The sequence below is a fragment of the Motacilla alba genome, chromosome 1 (assembly GCF_015832195.1).
Source record: "Motacilla alba alba isolate MOTALB_02 chromosome 1, Motacilla_alba_V1.0_pri, whole genome shotgun sequence".
Classification (NCBI taxonomy): domain Eukaryota; kingdom Metazoa; phylum Chordata; class Aves; order Passeriformes; family Motacillidae; genus Motacilla; species Motacilla alba.
The window spans coordinates 91,995,621-92,012,901 of record NC_052016.1 but is presented as its reverse complement, the minus strand read 5'-3'; the positions used below and the strand labels follow the sequence as shown (position 1 = coordinate 92,012,901).

At 40.3% G+C, this 17,281-nt stretch overlaps 1 long non-coding RNA gene across 1 annotated transcript; it reads left to right on the top strand.

Moving 5' to 3' along the window:
- The first annotated feature begins 5,527 nt into the window (after nt 1–5,527).
- Nucleotides 5,528–14,872, top strand: LOC119705849. The gene is made up of 4 exons (XR_005258343.1): nt 5,528–5,740; nt 7,278–7,479; nt 8,296–8,434; nt 14,744–14,872. It is a non-coding gene; the product is annotated as an uncharacterized LOC119705849 (long non-coding RNA).
- The last annotated feature ends 2,409 nt before the right edge of the window (nt 14,873–17,281 follow it).

Here is a 17,281-nt window from a genome sequence, read left to right as displayed (position 1 = left end):
AAAGGTGCTAATTACAGTCCCATTTCAAGTCTCTCAAAACTGGAGGCAGAATTCATTTAGCAGCCCTCAGGAACACCTGACCCTCTGGGAATATCATTGCATCACTGCCCATGCTATAGGTCTTCCTTTTCAGAGATGAGCTATAAAGCCCAAATTATTCATTGTTTTCCAAATTTCCACCAAGCATATCTTGGCCAGAAATAGCTTTCCATAATTATTCCTATTTCCAAGTATTTGTGAGACCATGGCCATCACAGTGATGGGGGACAATATATCCAGAAAGATGTTATAAGATACACTATGCTATAAAGTTAAAACATACAGGGAATTTAATTACCTTGTTATTCACTGGTACTTCATGTACAGGGATTTCACACATTTCCTTTATACAGTTGTGACCTGTTTTCCCTCTTTTTCTTCTTTTTTTTTTTTTTCTTTTTCTCCTGGCTGTCCACCAAAACACAGCACAAACAATGACAACAGACAGAAGGAACAAGCAGAGTTCATCCAAGCATGTTGAGAAAGGATTGGAAACACAAGCAGTGAGTACTGGCAACATTTTTCTGAGTTTTTTGCCCTAAGTTCAGCATTTTAATGAAGAAAAGCAATGAAGAAAAGCCATCTTAGCTATTAAAAAATTATGGAAATAGCTGAAGCAAGCATAATGGATACAAGGACATGCCTTTGACAATCTGTGGACAGCTTTGCACTATACCTTAGAAAAATTAAGTGTCCCTTTTCTGTGAGATGTCAAATCTGCTGTCCTTATGTGGATAGTACTCTGTCAGTCTTGTAAAAAGCGAAATTAGTCTTGCAAGATGGAAGGGGACATAAAAATCTGTCTTGTATGTTGTGATTTGTATCTCATCTTAATGTCAGAACTTCAGTATTTGAAGAAAAAGAAGTAGGCACTTTTCTCTGCAGGGAAGATGACAAACTTATGAACTCTCACATGGTCCCTGAGCATCTCAAAGCAACTGCAAACAGAGCCACTAGGGAGGACGTAACCAGCTCTGCAGTGTCTTAATTTTTATCATCAATGCATACTCAAAAAGGTAGCATTTGATTCTGGTAAATTTCTCACAGTTTATTTTGTCCACTGAAAAGCTGTTAAATAAATACAGCCCTCTTTCAGGTTTGCACTCTACAAATCTTCAGACCAAAGAGGAAAGAACTGGGTTTAGTCCTGTATCTTCCTTATGGAATTGTGGTTTTATTTTTAATTTAACTCATGCAAAACTTAATTAAGACTGATTTACAAAGGCTCCCCAAGGGATCACTCAGTTTTCCCCCACAGCTGGGCTTGCTGGACCTATGACATTCATGGCAGATGTTGATAAAGGTCTTCAGTAACGAAGATTTAGTGACACCCCTAAGCAATCTCTTCCAGTGCTTACCTGCAAAAAGTGCTCAACAGTGGGTTTAGTCCCTTCAGAAGGATACATTACAAGTGGTAGACTAACGTCTGGAAAAAAAAGAACTTTCTGTTTTTACTGCACTAAAATTTTAAAAATCCAAGTAGTAAAGAATGTATTAATACAGCATAAGTAAGCTAGAGTACAAAGGCTTCCTAACCTGCTTGTTACCCTGTGCTGTTATCCCTATGCTTCTATTTTCTTTGCTTCAACACAAGAAATTAGGGAAATACCTGTTCAAAGAACAACCTTTGTAATGAACACAGAGAACACAGTGGGCAAAGGACCTTGTTGCATACATAAGAGCTCACAGCCTGGCTGAAACTCTTAGGTTTCCTTGTTGACACTTAGACCTAGCTAAGGTTCATCAACTGAATTTACCTTCAAGCTCAATTCCATTCCCATGAAGGCCACAGCAGATATTCTCTTCAGCGCCTCATCAGGCACCTGAACAGACACAGTGCTAGAGTTACCCATGGGTTAAAGCATTGCTTGCTTTAGACAATAGATTGACAAATGTGATTCACTGGAGTGCAATGAGTACGTCCCAAAGGAATACAGTCTGAATGAAAAATGAGAAGGGAGTAAAGTTCAATCAGTTGGACTCTTGTTGTGCAGGTAATTAAAAGAAGCTCCCAGCATTCCCTGAGGATGCATCTCTATATCCATTAGCAGGATATGGCTGTCATATCTATGTTCCCCTTAGTATTTTTTTTAAAAACTTGATATCAAACCCTTTTAAAAATGGGTGGAAAAAGAAACCTAAACAATTTTGCTCTGAAGTCCTGGAAGACAATGATAAATGAACAATATAACTGCAGAATTACCAGTGCCTTTAAATAGCCAGCAGGGATATACTCAATGAATCTCAGAAATGTGATTCTTGACACACAGCACAAACTTGTGAAAAAAGGAAGGGTTTGTGTCAGTTGGTTTGGGGGATTTTTTTAGGGGATTGTACTTCAGTCTTTCCTACCATCCAATGAATTTGGCTCCAAGATCACCTAAATAATTATGGCAGTCAATAAAATACTTACGCTAATTGCTACCACCTATTTTAGCTCTTAAATTGGGGTTAAACACTGCCTATATGTGATCTCCCCTCTTCAAAGTGCAAGTCTTTATTTGGAATGGAGAAAGGTTAGAGTCTTCAGCTGATCTTCAAGTAAAGACATAGAGATGATCTTCATGTAAAAATGTATCAAAGCTTCCTATTGTTAAATAATTGTTGTCCATTTAAAAATGTATACTTGCTGTAGAACAGGCTACATCAGTCCTTATTTAAAATGTAGAACTACCAGTAGCCAGGATAATTATTTTTAGTATTAATGTGAAGATGAATTTTACTCAGCTGATGGGACTCTCCCTTCTGATTCAAGCTCTAATACTTTCCATAGAGCAGTGAACTAAAAGTGTTTTAGTGAGGGGATTTTTTCTCCTGAAGAACCACAATCCTGAGCCATAGCCACTTATGATTATTAGAGATTCCTGATAGTGTTCATAAGCCAGTGGTGAGTGAGCCATGTTTCACAATGCCTGCGAAGTTTTTTCTGAGTGCACTACTCTTCATCTACTGAGCAGCAAATGAGGAAATACAGGCTATAGCTCACATTGACATCATGCCTGGGACTTTCCATGGGCATTGAAGGTGGAAACTGGGCTTGGTAGGAGGACTGGGCCAGGAAAGGACAAGCCTTTCCTCTGACCTAAGATACAAACCAGTATATATTAGAGGAGCGATGAACCGTGTTTCTGTGAGGATCCAAATGTGCACAGGCAGCAGTTTGCAGGCCTGTTTGTTCTCTTGATGTGTGGCTCTGCTGAGAACCATTCTGTGCCTGTGGAGTAATGTAAGCAGATCTCAATTACCCTTAAATTGGCTAGCCTGCCCAACAAATCAAAGACACTAAGAATAACACTGGCTGCAAAGTTCACCTTAGCTCTTTGTAGCCCTGAGCATCTTATGTGAGAGGCAGGTAAGCTGAAGCTGCTCCAAGTAGTACTGGGCTATGATTTAAACCAAAGTGAGCCAAGGGCAGGTTGACAAAAGGCATATGAGCTCCTAACTCATATACAGAGATCTGCCTATTCCACCATGGAATTCTGTGGCTATCCTGGGTGTCAACACAAGAAGAGTCTGCCCTGAAGCAGGATGGTACAGGCTTAGTCCTCCAGGGCCAGCTGCAAGCTGCAGCACCGGTCCCCTGGCTGCCAGCCTGTGACAGGCATTCAGTAGCATTTGTACAGGTTTGCCAAGTGTTTTGTGACCTTAACTCTGCTGACTTTCAGGAAGTTTAAGGCAGCTAAACACCCAAATGATTTTTAAAATGGAAATTAAATTCTAAGGAACATATGGCCTGTCCACACCACAAAACAAATGTGGCAGATTTAATCTAGATAGCAGGGGCAGCAACAGTAACAGGAGGGGATAGTTTCAATGTCAGCATGGGCTGCTAGAAGGTCACATACACAATCAGCTCCTGGAGTCAAGAGTTTGCACCTTAGCCCCTACCTCAGATAAAGCCTGAGCTGATGCATCTTTGCCACTTTTCTTATGCCAGTTATTTAAAATGGTAAACATAAATGTGCGAACAGTATGGATGCATTTATACTAGAGGATTAAGCAGCACAGCCCTTTTATGGCTAAATAGAGGAACTCTGGGTTTGTTCTAGTCCAAACCAGTTAGGGTGATACAAATAATTCCCAGGCATAGTTCAGGAGTCAGCCACCATGTGTGAGGGACGATTTCCCACACACATACAGATTGCAGACAGGAAAATCTGCTCTGGGAGATGTCATGGTTTAACCCCAGCTTGCACCATTATTGTTGTTGTTGTTGTTGTTGTTTTGAAAAGGAGAGAAAGAGAGGAATAGAGCCCGAAAGAGGCAAATGATGCCTAGTACAGTTGCTCAATACCTGTTGACACATGCCCAGACAGCAATAGGCCCCTTCCACAAGTTCCTATACTGAGCATGATGTTCTGTGATATGGAAGAACCTCTTGGGCAGTTTGGATCAGCTGTCCTGGTCATGACTCTCCCCCAGCTTCTTGTACACCTACTTGCCTGCAGAGGATGGGAAACTGTCAAGTCCTTGAGTTAGAGGAAGCATTATCCTGAAACACTTAAAACATCAATGCGTTATCACTGTTTTTCTCATACTAAATCCAAACCACAACATTACACAATAAGAAAATTAACTATCCCTGCTGAAGCCAGGCCAGGAGAGTAATACAGTTTCTTTGCAGAGATGGACCTGGGTGCCAGTCAATGCCCATGATTGCTCCTAGGCACATTTTTTTTACTGCTATAAAAGTAGCCTTTGAATACAGCATTTTCACTTTGCTCTCTGAGCTCAACATTTCAGGCATATTTTAAAACATGTATTCCTTAATGTTTTTGCAGCTTTCCCACTTCAACACTTACTGCAACTCTGTTGCACCCTGAAGGGACAGCTGTGACCGGCTTTGTCCAAATAACTGTTTACTACTACAAACCGACAGCTGCAAAGGCAATTCAGTATCTCACCTCATATACATACACAGTGCTTTCGACAAAAGTACTACTTATATACTATGAAATTTGTGAATGCTTTCCGAGGGTTAAAATTCCTCAGCATCCTCAGCAGTGCATTAAAGCAAGGTGTATGCACATGACCCACACAAGAATGACAGTGTACTATTGCAAAGTGCCAGTTCAGACCAGCTGCAGATTGTGATTTCAGGTCTTGAAGTAACTTACAATAAAACTAAAGAAGAGATCTAAGAGGATGTATGTTTTCTTCTTTTTTTTTTTTTTTTTTTTTTTTTTTTTTTTGTTATTCAGGGGCCAGAAGAACTGTTTCTTGGTGTGTCCAGGCATAGAGGAAAATTAGGACTGCAATCTATTAATCATCTTAAAGCTCTAGAGATTCATGAAAAGCAAATTACACTGCCTGAAAATGTAAAAAATCATCCACTTCTATTTTATGTGAGAGCATGGGCATAAAAATGGAAATAATCCCCTCAGGATGCAATCCAGGGAGAAAAAACAACATGACCCTGCGATATAAACAGGAAGAGATTTTTAGTGTACTGCAGGGGATTTAGTGAAGGGATCCCCATTAATGTTAATAGGAAGCAAAGGGATGAATCTCTCGCTCTGAAGTGGAAATTCAGCTCTTCATGTCAAATGTTCTGACAATCAAGCAGTTTGCCACTGCCTATGCACCCAGCCAGAAGCAGAGATGAAAACAGTTAATTGCTTTCTGATATTGGAGTTGAACTGAGGATACAATATAAGGATAAGGCATCTGGAAATAATGCTCCTTTTAAGAAATCTGGGAGGTAAGTGCCTGCTTTGCTGCACAGGCATGGGATCCCTCACTCTGCAGCTCTCTGGCAGTCTAAAGTGAACATCATTTAGATTAGATGAGATTAACCTTAAACTTCATTGCCCATGCAAACAAGACCATCTAAGTGAACTCACATATTTGCTAACCATTTTTATGAAAACATAAATGATTCTCTTTGCAAAGCTTTTAAGCAAATTACAAGCCAAAATTAACATAAAGGCAAAATGAACTATTCTGCTGTAAGGCTCTTGTGTTTTTTATAAAATATCTGAAGTTTTTTATGTTTCATAATGTTTAGCAATGTAAACTATGAAACATGCTGATGTAGTCTTCATTCACTGCATTTTCTTAGCCAAAATTTTGTCTTTTTTATAACAGAAGACATATTGACAAGAATCTACTGGACTAAATTACATATTTCCCTCAATTTTGAAAGAGGTTCATATTTAATTTGCATCCTTCTTGTGCATCCAAAAGTGAGGGGAGAAAAACAATGGGAAATAAGAATTAAATCCAGTGAAGGAAATAATGGCTGCGCATACCAACCGGAGAGTCATACCTAGTTGTTGATCTAAGTTGTGTGGAGCCAGGGAGAAAGGGAGGAGTTTTTCCCCTGAAGAGGAGGAAAGACACAAAGTGCAATGTACTGACCACAGCTGTCATTCCCCATCCCCCATGCCACCAAGAGAGGAGGAGGGAGAGAAGTTGTGAGTAAAGTTGAGCCAGAGAAGAAGGAAGGGTGGGAGAAAAATGTTTTAAAATTTGGGTTTGTTTCTCATCATCCTGCTCTGACTTGTTTAGTAATACATTAAATTAATTTCCCCAAGTTAAGTCTATGTTGGCCATGGTTGTAGTCTACCCTTGCAGATTTTCATAACTGGGTCAGAGCAGTTTGATCTATCTTTGAAGCCATCACTCTTTTAAGCAGGGTCTGGACTAGAGGTCTCCACAGTTCTCTTCAAACCTAAATTAGTCTCTGATCTTATGTGAGGTTAATAATATCGCTCAACTCCAGAAACAATTCTGCAGAAGACGGGACATTACTATAATCTTTGTGGAAAGGTGGCTGGGGGCAAAATTGGAGGAAACTGAGAAGGTATATTCGCATCCTAACAGAAGTACAGGAATTATAGTGCTACTCCCTGGATGGAATGTGGTTGGCATGTTGGAAACCTGTTCCACAATGATTCCCCACACCCACAATCTGCAACTGTAAGCACCTGCTAAGGGATATGGAATGGAGAGGGTGGAGCAGTGTGGAGGAACCACAGCCAGGCTCTGTTGAAACCTTTGCAGGGAGAGGAACTCGATGTTAACTTATGGTACTTTGCAGTTGAAAAATCACAAAGCACCAAGGGAGATAGGAGATGTCCTGGTGCTGAGCCAACCATGCCCTCCTCAGATGAACTTGGTCCATTATAATCTCATGATAATATTAACTCACACCTTCATCCCAAAGTTTCCTGCCGCCAAGGTGCAACCACTCCTCACTGTGCATGTGCTTATATTTTTTTTACTATATCTTTCAGAGTGAAGCAAGAGAATTTTAGACCAATCAGTAACAAAGGTTTGATTTAACAAAGGTATGTTTGACTAAAATCACTCAAGCTCTAAACATGAACAACTAGTATAAAAGTAAGTAGAGAATGGGAAGAAGCAAGGGAAAACTCTATGATAAATTCTGGGATCAGCTGATGGACTGAACCTATCTTCTGCTCCATAAGGTATCTGGTGAGTAAGAACCATACTCTATTCACACTGAATTGGGGATTAGAGCTTATCTGTGTATTGCTTTGAACACATTTTTGGAGTCAGATACTATCACTAGCAGTCCTTGAACCTTAATCTGTCACAATTTTCTATTCAAATTAAATTTAAAATGTTTAAAATTGAAGAGAGTTATTCTGTAAACTGCTAGCGTGGGTCCTTCACAGGGGCTGACTGTCACCAGTAGCAGGCAACATACTCGAATAATATAGGAGACCTGCTGAGGGCTGTCCCTTAAGCTGGTGATGTGTGTTCCTCAGTGAACAAGTCTGCTGAATCGCCCTCTGACCCAGCAAGACTGCTCAGTGAAGGCTGCTCCTAATGGGACACTGACAGACTGGAGGAGCACAAGGGTCTCAGCTTTCCTGGGGCACTGACACACAAATCAAACACTAAGGGTCAGCTATACCTCCCCTTTTATATGATAATCTTTATAAAGACCTAGCCTGAGCCAGGAGGGCACCAAGAGGTCTGTGAGGCCCAAATTCACATGTGGGGATCATTCCTTATTGTTTTAATCACTCTGCACCTGTACTTCAGAATCACATTTCTAGTGCAAAGTAATATATATAACACCATTCTATTTTGAAAGTGGTCAGGATTTACCTCAGAAGCTTTTTCAAATACCATTAAAAGCTGTGTTAAAGTGGAATTTTAGCATATAGGAAAGTCTTAGCGGTAGTTTCTGTTCTTTGCTTCACTGTCCTTTTGCTGGTGGAGAATATGAAGGGCAAGGTGATGTAATTCTCCCTCTCTTTACCCCTCTGTAACTTATCCCAGGCATGCCAAGAATGTGAAGCCTCATAATGATGTGACTGAATTGCACAACTTTGGCTCAGACTTCTCACTCAGACTGGTTTGAGATTGAGCTGTGAAAAAGTCTGTAGAGCAAAGATAAGGAAGATAAAGTTGCAGACAGGTAAGAATGCTGAGACCGGATCATTAGTCTAGCATTCAAGAAGGAGAGAGCTCTCATGGAAAGTTATAAAGCAGACAAAAAAAACAAAAAAAAAGAAAAAAAAAAGAAAAAAAAAGAAAAAAAAAAAGAAAAAACCCACAAAACCACAAAAACCCCTCAAAACCAAAACAATAAAACAACAACAACAACAACAAAACAAAAAAACAAAAACAACAAAAAAAAAAAACTAAAACCAAAACCAAATGAATGCTGAAAGGTAGCAGCTCAGGAGCAGAATTTATTCCATGCAACAAAGCAGTTCAACCCTCTTCCTGTCTAATGTCTCCTTGGCCTGAAAACACTCTTTCAGTGTCTTATTTGGGTGGAAAATATAATAAATCATGTGGCTTCATAAGCAGAGCTAACTTTTGTGTGTCTTGACTAAGACATAATTGTTTTATCTTTTAAAAGTGTGTATACCTTGATTGCAGGGTTTGATTAAATGGCTAAACACACAAGAGGAACATGTCCCAAAGTGACACCATCACAGGAGTGCAATTCTGAGCTGTGCAGCAATGTTTGGGTTGCATTTTGGGGCAGAAGAAAGAACTTGTGAATCTGTCATTTTATTAATCAACTTGATTAGATGTTTTTACATGTGGGTTGTGTGACAACCCCTTAGGAGCATTAATGCTGTTGTCAGGGACAGCTTTCTATGTGGTTTCTCTGCCTGGCTATTTTGTAATTAATGTCATTCCCAAACAGGCAATTCAAGGCCAGCATTTCTCAAGGGTTTTCAATGCACTGGCACTCTTCTTTATACAAACTTTGAGCACTGAGCCATGAAACCAAGAGTATCGGCATGGATTTAGGTTATTTACATGTAGCTGATTGCAGTTTTAAAATTATTATTCTTAAGTAAAACTGCTAGCCTTCAGTTCATAGTAGGGGAACTCCTAGAACTTGAAAGAAGAAAGAAGTAGCAGCAATGTAGTTTCAATTACTAGATACTGAAAAACCCAGCAGTATCTACTGCACAATTCCAAGGACCACCACAGTCTATGCCAAGGGCATCACACCATCCTCCAGAGAAACCACTCTCTCTATCTTCTACCAAATTCCTTCAGGTTTGAAATTGCTTTGTCAGGTGCTTGTTCTTTGTGAAGAAACAGCATTGCAAACAGAGTCCTGGCTGTTACCTCTTTTACTCAATCTTACTTAACTTTCCTGATTTTTGGCTTCCATACCCATTAGAGCTGTTGATGTTAAGCAACTAGATATGGATTTCTTTTCAGAGATATTTTCACAAACCTTGAACAGGATAAGTGAGGATGCTCTGACTTATTAAATACTCCAATAGTCCCCTTCTTTGGTGTGTCCTCAGAGGTCAAGAGGATGGAGGCTTTGCAAGAGCTGGCCTAAAGTTATTTACAGCTAAAGCTTGGCTGACCAAACATCTGGGACCCACAGTAGAAGGAGACACTTTTGCATGTCAGCAGATGATAGTCATGATAGCATCATCAGGTCAGCAAGCCCTAAGAAGCATAGAATTATTCTTGTTGCAAATCTCCTCAAAGAGGTTCCACTTCCATATCCATTGACCACAGCTGTTGGCATATTTGCCATACACCTAACAACTCCCTCCTCTTCTGCAGAAGTGTGTCGTCCATGGTGGGGCTCTAAGCTGAGATCTAAACTCCTCAGTTGGAGCTGTCAAGCTGGCTTCTTAGCAGTGACTTACAGAGCCAGGTGTCATTATTTCTCTGAAAGACACAAAGGGAGGAAACTAAGCAATTAGAGGATCTTGTAAAATCCTGTCAAGCTGCAGAGTGGTCTATTTATTTTCCTATTGATCTTGCCTTTCTTTCTTTGAGGAATAATGACTGTCTCATCAAATGCCTCAAGCTCCCCCGTGTCACACTGTGCCTTAACCTTTGTAATGCTAAAGATATCAGATTTGCAATTCTGTAGCCTTTCACTGCGCAATCTTTCACCTAAACTGCTGTGGTGATATTTTTTCTGCCTCGTCCTCCTGCTGTTATTCTCAAGTCCTTGCATCTCTAGACTCAGATATCAGATTTGTCACAGGAGATGATTGCTCTGGCATGACAATTGCTCTTTTTTTCCTGTTTTTCCCTGTATCGTGTTGTTTGAATTTTAGTTTAGCTATATATCAGATATGTATTATTCATTATTATACATGGACAGTGCTCAGCCAATGACTTTCCCTTCTCTGAAGATGTCCCAGAAATGAGCCTGAAGTCAAGGTTCACTTTGCAGGCTACTACATAAAAGCCTGCTTTAAATTTATTTGGCAGTTTTAATTTTCAAGGAAGCTACAGGATATTGTAAAGCACTTGAGAAAGGAATGGTGTTTTCCCATGAGCTGGTTGAACACTAAATGTTATGGACACTGAATGGTACCATAATTTTCTAACTGCCACCACTCTATTTGTCTATTCATCTACAGTTGAATGTATTGTTTTATGTGCTTGGGTTTCCAAAAGCTGAAAAAAAAATTGGAGCATTTTAAATCTGAAAGCCTTTCTTGCAGGCATCATTTTCAGCATAAATAGCACCTTACACTTGGCTGTGAGAGCTCAGGTAGCTGAGATATTGCAGCTGTCTGTGCTGTGAGAAAACATTGTGCAGGCAAACCTCAGCCCTCCCAGCCCAGCCATACTCAGTCAGCCACGTGGGGTGCTTAGTCCTGCTATAAACTTTGTGAATCCTGCTGAGTACATTTTGTGACAGACAATAAATCCCAGACAGGTTAAATGAGACACCCAACCTGGTTACTTACAGTCCTTAAAAATGCTTCAGTCCAGGTGTGGATGTGAACAATATCAGTGACCAGCACAGCCCCACAGCATACAACACTCTACCTCTGGGATCCTGGGGCTGGAGCCAAAGGCATTTTCAGGGAGCTGTGTCCTGCAGAACCTAAAGGTGCAGAGAGCAGAGTGGCACAAACAGAAATTAGCCTCACTGTGGGTCAGAGAGCCACAGAAGGGACATCAGGAAGTCTGTCTAAGCCTTTCTCTAGGTCAGATCAGCTGGGATAATGTCATTCTTGACAAATATGTGTCTAACATAATGCATCAAGCTTTGATACATTAATACTTTTTGATTTTTTTTCCATCACCCAGAAAAGAATTGCTTAATTCAACCTCAGCAGATCCAACAGAACAATATAAAAAGGAAAATCTGAGTATATGTAGATTATTTGAGTTTGCATTTGAAAAATGAAATCTCATATATGTGTTGAATATGTTTAGCTGGCAGCATTTTAGATGACCTCAAGCCATGGCCTGATACCAGACATGAGGAGGTATTAAAAAAAATAAATTTAAATCTAAATATAGGGGCAGCAAATAATTTCCCTGTGCAATTACAATAAGTAACAAAAAATTCCAAATCCACTACTTTGATTTACAATGAAGTAAATTATTCTGATTGGCTTGCATAACTTTAGGGGAGGGGAAACCATGTCTAAGCATAATTTAAAACACTAAATAAATAAATAAATAAGGAAATATATCTCTATCCTTTTTGAGTCTTGAACATCTCTTAAATTGTTTCTCGGTCACCAGAATGAAATGTCTATAATTTTTCCAGTTAAATTTCTGAATAAAATAGCTATATTCTAGGAAAAGAAATCTAGCATACAGTGCTCAAATCTTCCTCTAAAATTATATCTATGATGAACAGAGTTTTTATCTGGAAACTTGTTTGCTAACCCACATTTTTTTCATGAATTGAAGCCTTATTTTTCTTACCGCCATCTGTGGATCAAGAGAGCTACTGTACCATTGCCAAGCTTTTCTTGTAATTCTACATAATGAGCAAGAATAAAACCAAAAACCTTCTCTTCATATGTATACATATATTAAATGACAGATACCCTGTGGCATCATGCAGAATTGTCATTTACCACGCAAAATGGGCCAGATTCTCGGATCTGGCATCATCACTTTGCATTGAGTTGTATTGCAAACATAATCCAGACCTAAAGCCTTGTTCAAGCTGACATGATGAGGATTGTCCTGTTAATCAGATAATCCTTTTGAACAGAGACCAAGTCTGTTCTCTTGGGACTTCTTCCTTTGCCATTAAGTATAGTAAGGCATGGGGTTCTTGCTTAAGGATGAGAAAAATGAATCCCCATACCACCTCACACTGAGTAAAGCCTAATGACAACTTCTAGCCTCTCTGTGATAGGATTGGCAGAAGGACTTCCCCCAGATGCAGCCACATGTGTGAAAGGAGGTGGAGAGTATTGAGCTAGGGAGTGTAAGAGTATTGAGCTAGGGAGTGTAAGCCTAATTAACTGCCTAATTATTTTCATTGTCTGGGGCTTTCATGTTTAACCGATTCTTCATCTTGCCTGAGTACTCAGTGCCAATCTGCAAAGTAACAGCATGGCAAAGTTTATGCTATGCAGGAAGGAATTTAGATTCCAGATGCTCTGAACATTTTTCAATATTTGTAAGCAGTATGTGTCATGGGATACTCCCAGATAAAATAACTGGAGATCTGTGTGTACTGAACAGACTCCTAAAGATTTTGACAGCACAAGCTCAGGACATCATAAGAGAGATCAAAAAATGTCAGCCAAAAAATATTAGGTACAATATATTGAATTAAGGAGGAAAAGAAAGGATAATAAGATAATACCTAGAACCCAAGGTAGTGTTCTCATACCCACTCAGGAGACAGCCAAGTTTGTAAAGTAATGACAGTCCAGGCTGGTTTGGCACTGCCTCAGCCCCTGCTCCCTGTCAGCAGGGCTGAGCTGGGCTTACCATAGAAGCCCCTGGAAAACAGCCCCCTCTCTTCTTGACATGCAGGAGAGGTGCTACCCCTGAGCTGCTAGAAGACTTTAGTAGCAGGAGGACTAGAAGTCACTCCTATCTTTATCTCTTTTACTATGCAAGTTGATGCCAGGCACTTGGAGAGCAGATGATCATTAGCAGAGAAATGAATGAATCAGAGTTGAAAATTGGAATCCTGGGTTGCAAGTTCCTCTGAATTTTCCCTTTGGAAAGGGATGAACTTCTGGATAGGTGATGAGAATATCATTGGAAGAGTTCAGCTCTCCCTGCTGATCCTGTGTGAGCTCCAGCAACTCACTCGGTCTGTCCATTCACCAGTTCTTTTATCTGTGACACAGAATGAGTAGTGCTTTGTTTCCCACATCCTGAGATCGTGTGTCCTTCCATTTTCTGAAACAAAGAGCATCCCAACTGTGAGCTGCACTGAACACAGGGACATTTTGTTTTCATTTACAGACATTCAAGTAATATTGTTAACAACCGACCAGACACCCTGGAGGAGTTTAAAGCAGAGCCTTCAAAAAAAAAAAAAAAAAAAAAACCAAAAACAAAACAAAACAAAAAAAAAAAAAACCAAAAAACCCCCAAAAAAGACAAAATTAAAAAACACAAACCACCAAAACCAAACAAAACAAAAACCCCTGTAAACAACCTGTCTGTTGCATGGAAACCAGAATGCTCCCTATTTTAAGTGTAATTTTGTTCACTAACTGAATTTTTTAAACTGTGTTTTGTCCCCCATTTTTTCATGTAACTACAGTTCAAAACACTTGAACTGAAAAGTAGTTTTAACTAAAGCTTACAGTATCTTAACCAATATTTTCAGGGGGCTGTGGCAATATGTTTGAGCTGCTGTATGCATGACAGCAAAAGAGAGGGGAATTTTTTTTGCAGTATGCCTGAACAAAAAAAAAAAAAAAATAAGGTGAGGAATTGTTGTATGAAACCCATATACTACATGTGCTGACAGGCAAAACCCAGCAACCTCGCCAGATGTTGTTTTGCAGTAATATTAAGTGCCTGTTTAGGAAAGCCTTGTGCAGGACACACTGCAAGACCTTTGCTGCTGCTGAATCACTCTGGTTGTCACAGACACGTTTTTTTCCCCAATTATATGAGGAATTAATTGCTATGTGCTACCACCTCATTTTCTTTAGACACAGAGCTTCATAAGGTCAGCACGCCTGTGACATTTGAGACTTTCTGCTCATCACTTATTTCCTAGAGATGTATCTGTGAGTGAAATAGTGGATGGAAATATGTCTTTTGCTCTTTACAACAGTGGTGTAGGACTGATCTTGGAAATTTGTTTTGCACCACATGAATCCTGGAGATTAGTGGGGAATGTATTTTGTTTGATAAATATTTGTCTTCGGCTAAATAATAATAAATATCCGCATCCCATCCTTGCTGTTTTGCTTTTAAGGGCTAGGATTGTGATGCCATCCACAAAAATCAGGCAAATGAATTGCCGCCTCTCTTCCTTCCCAAACAGCCCCCAAATCCAGCTCACTGAGTCAAGGCGCTGGTCAGACGTGTGAGACATCCAGATTCAAACCCTCACTCTGCCTGAATCAGAGCAGTGATTCAGAGCAACTCTCCCCAAAGACTCCTAATCTATCAGGTAAGTACAGAGTATATCTCGTTATACTTTATGTAAAATTAATATTCATACAAGCAGAGATTCAAACTGACATTTTGCAGCAAGCACCTTTATTAAATTACCTCCAAGATTTTCTTTCTCTTCTGAGACTAAAGAATATTTAGCAATGTGAACTGTAACAAGCTGTAAGTGAAGAGCCGTATTCTGGAAGAGTTTTTAAATGTTTGTAAATCTTTCATTTTAGTGGCCAAATCAGAAATTTAAACACTAGTGCAGCTCAGATGTTAATGTCCTCTCAGCTTCATTGTGGTCTGATAAGGAAAAGGCAGTAGCAATGGTTGATTCTGGAAAAGCTTGGCATGTTTCATACGCAAAACACTCAGTGTGAAACTCTTCTGTATGGAACTACACTTAGTCCTTCATAAAATTATGAGGTGCGCATTAGGATGGAAAACAATTTTCTGTACCTAAATATTTATTTATTTTTTTAGTATTCTATTGTAAAAGAGAATTCAACAAGCCCTTCTGTTCTTTTTCTGTCCTTTTCTGAATTTCTCAATTCTTTTGGCACAATTGGTCTTACTACCCACTGCCAATGGAAGATGTCACCCTGAGGAAATATCTTACTATATCAAATGGGTTTATTATAGTCTACATTCATCTTTCAAAAAACTAAAGAGAGGCCATGGGGTATCTAGAGAAAGGATGTTTAAGGGTTTGTGGAACGCATGCAAATCACACTTATCAACTTTCCAGTCTAAGGTCTACCAGGTTTCTCTGAGTGACTCTATCTTGGTGTTTCACCAGAAGTGTTTTGAAGCCAATTTCCCTGTTGTGCTTTGGTTCACATTGATGAAGTGTCACCAAAGTGCACAAACTACATTACCCATGGATTGAAGTGAACTAGAAGAGTGTCAGGACCACTCATAAAGCACTCCCACTCCTAAACAGCATGCAGTCCACCAAGAAAGCAAGAACTAGTCCAAAATAGTTCAAGTCCCCTGAAAGGCATGTCTCAGGTCTTCACCAACATCTGTTTTGATCTGCAGACATACTGTGCTATTTAATTGCTCACACAGAGCAAACGTAGCCTTTGCATCCTACCTGTGGAACAGCACACCCTTACTCTGGAGGGAGCAGACAGTATTGAGGACAGGGAAGGTGTGTGCTTGGGTAAGGGACTCTTGGTGTCACAGTGTGGGAAGAGGTGAAAACTCCTCAATGCCCCTATGAGGAAGGGTAGAACCAATTGCACACAGGATAGGTTCTTCCCTACTTGCCAAAATTCACTGTGCAGTCAAGAGGCAGACACAGCAAGGTCAGGAGTTGGTTGCTCCTCACAGAACTCAAGGAAACCCAAGAGAGCAAAAAAGGTACTGCCTGCCTCACTGAGAGGGACACAGATGGTTTTGAGAGCAGAAGAAATGCTGCTAGATGTAGGGTCTGGGTCAGGGTGCAGCCCCCTGTGACAGCTCTGCAAGAGAGTTGTACAACAGACATGTCCTGAGGGGTTGCATGGTTTGAGGGTGAGTGGTATGAATGGTTGTAATGTTCAGTCAAAGGTTTTGCAAAGGTCCCTCAGAGCAGTGACATCCCTGAGGCTTCTGGGAAACACACCTGGATGGCTTGCAAGAGCCCCGCTGCTGTTCTGCCTGGATGGCATGTGTCTCCACAGCTTTACCACTGGCCTCCAGGTTACCCAGCCAAGCAGCTCAGTGGCATCCCTGTGCCTGTCAGTAAGCACTGCTCTTTGGAGCCCTTGTCCACCATGCCAAACACAGCACAACTCACAAAGTCTGCAGCTCAGGACCAAGGCCTACAAACAGCATGAGAGGAGCAGTTACCTTATTTTGGGGAAATTTTCAAACACTTTTCTCTTTCAAACTACATTTCTGCTTTGCAGAATACAATTTTCTCTCTGAGGTTTTCTTTCACCTTGGCTATCACCAATGGCAAACCAAACACCTTTCTACTTTTACAAACCCAGTCTATTATCTTGTGTGCTTCTACTTCCTAAATAACTGCAAATCCTTAATTTGGACCTAGATTGAAAGATTTAGTTTGCTTCCTTTGTTCTACAAAAACATATGGCACAGAGCGTGGCTGGACTGCCATCCACACCATCCAATAGGAGCCCCCTCCATCCCTTCCATCCCTTCCATCACCACTGCCCGTCACAGTGCTGGGATCTCCTCAGGGCACAGCTCAGAGTGTACTCAGGTACAGGCACATCCAGCTGACACTGAATTCAATTCTGCCTTTTGGAGACATACAAGTACATGACAGTAAAAGTAAAACTAGTTTTCTAAAAGCAATCTGTTCTACATACAGTCTCTTACATGGGTTTAATTCTGAAGTAGGAGACAAACTCCATTTGAAACACTTCCCTTATTTGTTGTCTTCTTTTGAGGGCAAAGGAATTAAGCAGGA